At 39.4% G+C, this 7009-nt stretch overlaps 1 pseudogene; it reads right to left on the bottom strand.

The window, feature by feature from the left end:
* Window positions 1–7009, bottom strand: part of LOC107694348 (gamma-aminobutyric acid type B receptor subunit 1-like) — a 128133-nt pseudogene that overhangs the window by 68777 nt on the left and 52347 nt on the right.

Below are 7009 nucleotides of genomic sequence, written 5' to 3'. Positions count from 1 at the left end.
GGATTTTATTTTATAAAAATGTCTTTGCACTTTTTCAGTAAATCAACATAATTCAGCAAATCAACTTAATATATTAAAACCAGTAGAGAAGGAAGCATTTTAACATCCAGAAAAAAAACCTATTTCAGCTTTAATTACTAACCCAAGGCTTGAACAGTGTGCAACATGGAACATTATAACCCAGGGTTAAAAATCCAATATGGTATATGAGATACCGAGTGTGCTGTCCTAGGGGAAGCAGCTGTGATGAGTGTTGCATCGTGTTAGACGTCACCCGGTAGGTGTTACAGATGTGTCATTTTCTGGAAGTCAACGTGGCAGGTGTCTTAACGTATGTGACAAGTCAGTAGCTGTGGTTGTGTTGTATTTTGGTGATGTGTGCGGTGGCAGGTGCAGGGACAGGGTAACATGGACAAGAAAATAGCAAATAGGAGGTCTTCTGACACACTGTGCTGTAGGTGCGCGCCGTTTCTGCAATTCCAGGTTGTAACATTCTGTGATTGCTCCTGAATAATTTATCGACACTTTTAAATAAAATGCGGCTCCGGAAATGAGGAGAGCTCAAGCTAACCCTTGTTTATTCTCTACGGTCTCATTCTCCCGCCCGACTGCACACGGATTTCATAGACTTCTGTTGAGAATGAGATTAGGTCCATGGATGCAGAAACCGGTTCCAGGTTTGAGTGGGACCTGCGAATGTCATGTAAACGCCATTGGGGAAATCGATCCAAAGGGAGACCTTTGTCTCGGCTACCCGTGAAATTATCACACACAGAGAGAAACGCAGCACAAAACAGACATTCAAAGGTGCACAGAAACACATACACAGGAGGAATTAAAACCTACTCTGACAAGCACGGTGCTTTCATTCACACGGACACTTTCATGTGATGATCTTTTACATGCTGTGAGCTCCATCGATAGGTGGAGAAAGAGAGAGAGAGAGCAAGATTGCACCGGCGCTGTGTGCATCCTCTCTTAATTAAAATCCTCTAATGCGGCATGCTGAACGTTGAGAGTGGACCAATCACAGAGCTTCATTCTCAACATCAATATTGAACGGCAGCATCTCCTAAAGTCCTCTCTCTGGAGGGTAGCAGTGTGCTTGTCTAATGACTAAAAGCCATAACAAATACCAAGCCTTCATTACACTCATTCTTAGCCACCTATTTCATCAATCAATAGGCTACACCACATCATCCTGTCTCACCCACTAAGTCTAATGATATACACAGACAGAGCCTGTTCCTTTTAAATGACCAGACAGTGCATTCAATCCCAGAATTTTCAATGCTTCCTCTAGTCTGATGCATACATTGTCATTGTTAGATCTATAAGTGGCTTGTTAGTTGCGCTTGTTAAGGCAAACATCTCTATAGTTATTGCTCATACTTAGGGTTAGTGATTTGAACAAACACCTAACCTAAAAATTAAGCTTCAGTGTTTAACTCATCCCGCTGCTAAATGATACCTCAAATTAAGCGACTAGCTGGGGAGAGGCTATTACTTTTCTAAAGGAGAAGACTTCGATTTTTGCTTTGTGGATGATGAAGATGAAAAAGACTTGCATTGAAAAAGGGGCCGAAGCCATAACTAGATACTTGAATATTATAGAGGAGATGGACTTATCTGACTTGGGCTAGAACGCAAACAATTAGCAACCACTGAGCCACACCCTAGCAACCACATAGCATCCACATTTATTTGTACGTTTGTATCTATATCTATGTGATATCAAAGTAAAAATGAATGGAGATTATATTTGCCTGACTGAATGCTTGGGTGTTGTGGCTGGTTGCTAGGCATTTATTTATACATTTAGGTGTTGCTAGGGTGTTCCGGCTAGTTGCTAGATGTATCTAGGGTGATATGTTGTTGCTATGAGTGTCTAAGGTGTTGTGGCTGGTTGCTAGATGTATCTAGGGTGATATGTTGTTGCTATGAGTGTCTAAGGTGTTGTGGCTGGTTGCTAGATGTATCTAGGGTGATAGATTGTTGTTATCAGTGTCTAAGGTGTTGTGGTTGGTTGCTAGGCATTTCTTTATACATTTAGGTGTTGCTAGGGTGTTCTAGTTGGTTGCTAGTGTGTTCTGGCTGGTTGCTAGGTGTATCTAGGGTTATATCTCATTGCTATAAGTGCCTAGGGTGTTCTGGATGGTTGATAGGCATATCTTTATACATTTAGGTGTTGCTAGGATGTTCTAGTCTGTTGCTAGGGTGTTCCAGCTGGTTGCTAGGCATTTATATATACATTTAGGTGTTGCTAGGGTGTTCTGGCTGGTTGCTAGATGTATCTAGGGCAATCTGTTTTGTTGTTTTGGCTGGTTGCTAGGCATTTAATTATACATTATGGTGTTGCTAGGGTGTTTTAGCTGGTTGCTAGGGTCTCCTGTCTGTTTTCTATAGGTATATCTAGGGTGTTATGGTTGTTGCTAGAAATGTGTACTTTTTGGGGGGGGGTTTGGGGTTGCTAGTCATTTAATTATTCATTACGGTGTTGCTAGGGTGTTCTATCTGGTTGCTAGGGTCCTCTGACTGTTTTCTAGGTATATCTCAGGTGATATGGTTGTTTCTAGAAATGTCTATGTTTTCTTTGGCTGGTTGCTAACAACTTAAGTGTTGCTAAGGTGTTCTAACTGGTTGCTATGGTCTTCTGGCTGTTTTCTAGGTATATCTCAGGTGGCAAGATTGTTGCTAGAAATGTCTAGGTTTTCTTTGGCTGGTTGCTAACCATTTTATTATTCATTACTGTGTTGCTAAGGTGTTCTAGCTGGTTGCTAGGATGTTCTAGCCAGTTGCTAGATATATATACAGTGTTTTGTATTGTTGCTAACTGAGCAATTCTCATCAGCATCATTAGCATTTTGTGTCATGTGACTTCTTGGATGGATTGGCTCATTGTTTGCAACTGAATGATTTACTTCTGTAGCCAAAGCAATTTTAAGTATTGACACACATTACGGATTAGACAGTGCAAATGTGATCTGTAACACTTAAAGGTACGTATAGATCAGTATAGCCACTGCTGTGCAGGTTATTATGGCTGCTGGCAGAAGCAGGTGGCGGCAAAAAGCATGTGATAACCTGGGAGTGTGTTTCCAGCCAGGTAAAAACTGTGAGAAAACACCATTTACTAAGTAGATGTAACGCATAAATCATCTACTCTTCCCATCCCTCCTCCTAAATTGCTTTTTCTCTACCATGCTATCTCTCTTTTCCCACAACCCCCTACTTTTGTGCCCCCTCTTCCTTTTCCCCTCCTCTCTCTCCATCTCATTTCCTCTCCTTCATTTTCATACTCCTATCCTCTCTCATTTCCTGCCGGCCGGCCCTCCATCACCCTCTCTCTCAGTGTGCAGACATCACTGCCATATTGGGACAGTGACACCTCCATTAATCAATTTAGCAAACACCACAGGCTGATCTGCACACAGTGTCACGCACTCGCGCACATGCCAAATCATCCAGGATGGGTATCTACAATTCATTCACCTCGATCTGGCCCTGTGGAAGTCAAGGTCATGCAGTCCCGTGGGGAATCCATACGTCATGTAATCTCAGGCAGTGACATGTGGGATTATGCATGTCAGTATGATACAATCCCGCTTCCCTATGGTGCTATTAAATTAATTTTTCATATTTAGCATATGCATATGCTCATCGGTGAGTGCTGTATGACAGACAGTCTCATTTACAGGATATACAGCTCTTTGTGCACTCAATACTGCCATCTTCTGATATGATTTTAGTATGGCATGACCAAGATGAACTTGTCTAATGCTGCCCCCTTCAGGTTAGTAAAGGAACTTACTGACTGCTGAATGAAATGATGCCCCCTTTTGACAGGAGAGTAGATTTTCATTTTACTCTTTCATTTGATTGGGGAACTTCACAGTATTTTACACTCAACAGTGCCACTGCCAGGTAGGGATGAACACCATACATTTCTTGGAAAAATAAACGTTTTTTTAAATAAAAAAAAAAACATGGTGCTCGTTTAAGATTCAAAGCAGAGGAATTTTCAGTCCAAAAAAAAAATAAATAAAAAAAATTAACATTATCAACGCTGTTAATTTGCACAATTCCTACTTCCTATGCAAAGGAAGACATAGTACTGAATAGAACTGAATGTAATGTTTTTCATCAATTAACTGAATGTTAATTGCAATTAAACAAAACATATATTATAATTTAAATTTATATGAAATGCAATTAGCTGAATTTTAGAGTGCTTTTTGGCAAAAGCTGTCCCTGGAGTGGTACCTTTTCAATAGGTACACTTTTTTTTACTTCTGAGAGTGTAGTACACGACTTACTGTAGTGTAAGTACATCTCTATATGTAATGTCATAATTACCTTTATTTTTGTACTGTCTTTAAAATATGGTTACAATGTACTGACAACCAATTGTGGTAAACTGAAATATACTTTAATATGAAATTTCTGTCGTCTCATGCAGTCTCCGTGAATGGAGCATGTCACAACAATGAACCGGCTCACAGACATAAGAAATAAATCTATAGAAAGCTTGAAATGTCTACTATTAAAAGAACCAATTCAAATAAAAAGCAAATTATGTAGTCCGTATGGAAAGGTGCATTTCTCTATTAAAGGCACGTCCATTAGTCTACTGTGGAGATGGCCAGTCAGCGTCGGCATTTGGCAACTTCATCTTTGCAGCCGACACTGACTGAGAAAGCACTAGTTTAGTAATAAATAATTATTCCCCTAAAAAAATACTTTTCCCCCGATGCATTCATAATCAATACTTTTGCTGGTGCGTGCCCTTGAGTGTGGAATAGGCTACGCCTAAATGCCTATATATTAAAGGATGGTTTAGTAGGTTATTATATTAATCAATTGAATATAAACGTGCAACCAGTTGACTAGAAAAAATCTTTAGACGGGAGCAGGCCTACTTAGCACAAGGCACCGATCCATTTTTTAAATAAAATGCTATGACATTATGAGATGTGTGACTGCAAATCACATCACGTTGTTTTGCATTGCACGAGTTATGCATGCGAGTCAAAAGTTTGTATTTTATTTCATCTTTTTATGTATGGGGGTGCTAGCCCCTCCCTAGCGCCGCCCATGATTCCACAAGCTGTCGTTTTGGCAGACTGCCTTCAATATAAGCTGTTTTTAGACTAACGAGAAAGATTTGAGTTCTGGAACTTACAGGATGTTTTTTTTATAGTACAATGACCTCGTATGTCAAAAGATCAAGGGAACTGGAATTTTTCAGTTCATGATCCCTTTAAAGCACAAAAAAAAAAACTTAAAACATAATGTACTTTACATATTAATAATAATAATGTACATAATAATGTACTTTAAAGTGAAAATTTTAATGTAAAATTAAAAAAGTGCACTTATGGGTTTTAAGAAACACACATGAAAGTTTACTCTCTTTAAGTACACTTAAGTGGCCTCGTATTTTCTTAATATTGTTTAATATTACCTGCAAGTACAGATTCAAAGTACACTCAGTGCAGAGTCGGTACAATTAAGTGCACCTCTTTTTCACAAGGGTTCTTAGTTGCTAAAAAGCATTGGCATATCTTTCTTAAAAAGTGGAGGGGACTAGGTTGTGGGGGGAAGGGGGCGTGAAGTTGTCATGGCAACCATATACATTAAGCACGGATTCCCTTTACTGGATGTGCTGAACAGGTAGCTAGAAGCAGGAAATATGCACATATAAATTTAATTGTATGGCACATCAGGCTTCAGTGTCAGTGTCCCTCATTTGCTGTTCGTGACTGAATGCGTAATGCACAGTAACCGCACAGCACATGTGTAGCAGTGGTACATGTAATTTGTGTGATTAACTCATTCATTCATTCATCAGAGTAGTATATTTAATCTAAATGTGCAAATATAAAGCATTCTGTTTATTTCATCTCGATCCCACAGTAAAAGAGTGTGTACGGTCCAGAGTGAGTGGTGTTGCATATAATTACGTTGGATATTGTTTATAAATCCTGATGTGTGCATGCTAAGGTTTATAGATGAGGCCTGACTGTCACAAATGTATTTTGTTACATCAGTGAATGGAATTATGAAGAACGAGATACTTTTACTTTGCTTTATAAGTCTTCCCCATGGCTATTTTTTCAATGGTTTTCAAAAAGCAGTGGGGACATGTCCCACCTGTCCAAGCTGCCAATTACATCTATGCTAAAAAAAGTGGATGAAATACAAATCTTGCAGCTTTTATATGAAAATGGAAATGATAAACAAATGATCCAATGCATCTATTACTTGATTCGAAATGTTGAAGATCACATAACCTATACACAGATAACACTACATATATATCCGTCCAAGTAGCGAATTTAATTCATGTGAGAAAAAAGGAGGGTTTTAATCCAATGTGTGCAACAAAACTTCTTCACTTCTAAGGAATTTGGCGTAACATGGAAATGGCAGTTGTGGGAGTCTTCTGTTTGGAAACTTCTGGATAATTAGTCCTTTTATAAAGTTTCCATTTATTGCAAAGTAACGATGTCTCCTCAGTAATTATAATACTGGTCTTATCATACATAAGAATACAAAAACATTCTTACCTGTATAATGTCTGTCATCTACATTAGAAGCAGAACACAGGAGAAAGAGAATAAAAGAAAGAAGTAATGAATAAAAAATAAAACTGATCTGATCTTGAAAGTACACAAATACACTAGCACTCACAGTGGCAGACAGGTTTGGGCGAGTCCCACTTGCCCAGTTTAGTGCACTGAGTGCTGTTTCTGCCCACCAGAATGAAACCCTCCAGACAGCTGTAGTGCAGTATCGTGCCCTCCACCGCTGGGCCTGGAGGGTGAACCGTCACACGGCCATTCTCCAGAGACGTCCACACCCGCGCACACGGCAGCACTGAAGAGCACATACACGCCACAGCGAAGGGTCAGTTATACAGATATACTGTATGCCATTCAAAACCTCAGTGATGCTTCAAAACTGTTGTGTTGACTTGATGCTAAAAGGTGCTTTATGTTCATTTAGG

Source organism: Sinocyclocheilus anshuiensis, unplaced genomic scaffold (assembly GCF_001515605.1).
Source record: "Sinocyclocheilus anshuiensis isolate Anshui unplaced genomic scaffold, SAMN03320099.WGS_v1.1 scaffold1240, whole genome shotgun sequence".
In the NCBI taxonomy this organism is placed as follows: Eukaryota; Metazoa; Chordata; class Actinopteri; order Cypriniformes; family Cyprinidae; genus Sinocyclocheilus; species Sinocyclocheilus anshuiensis.
The sequence above is the reverse complement of the archived record's forward strand: the minus strand, read 5'-3'. Positions and strand labels throughout refer to the sequence as shown.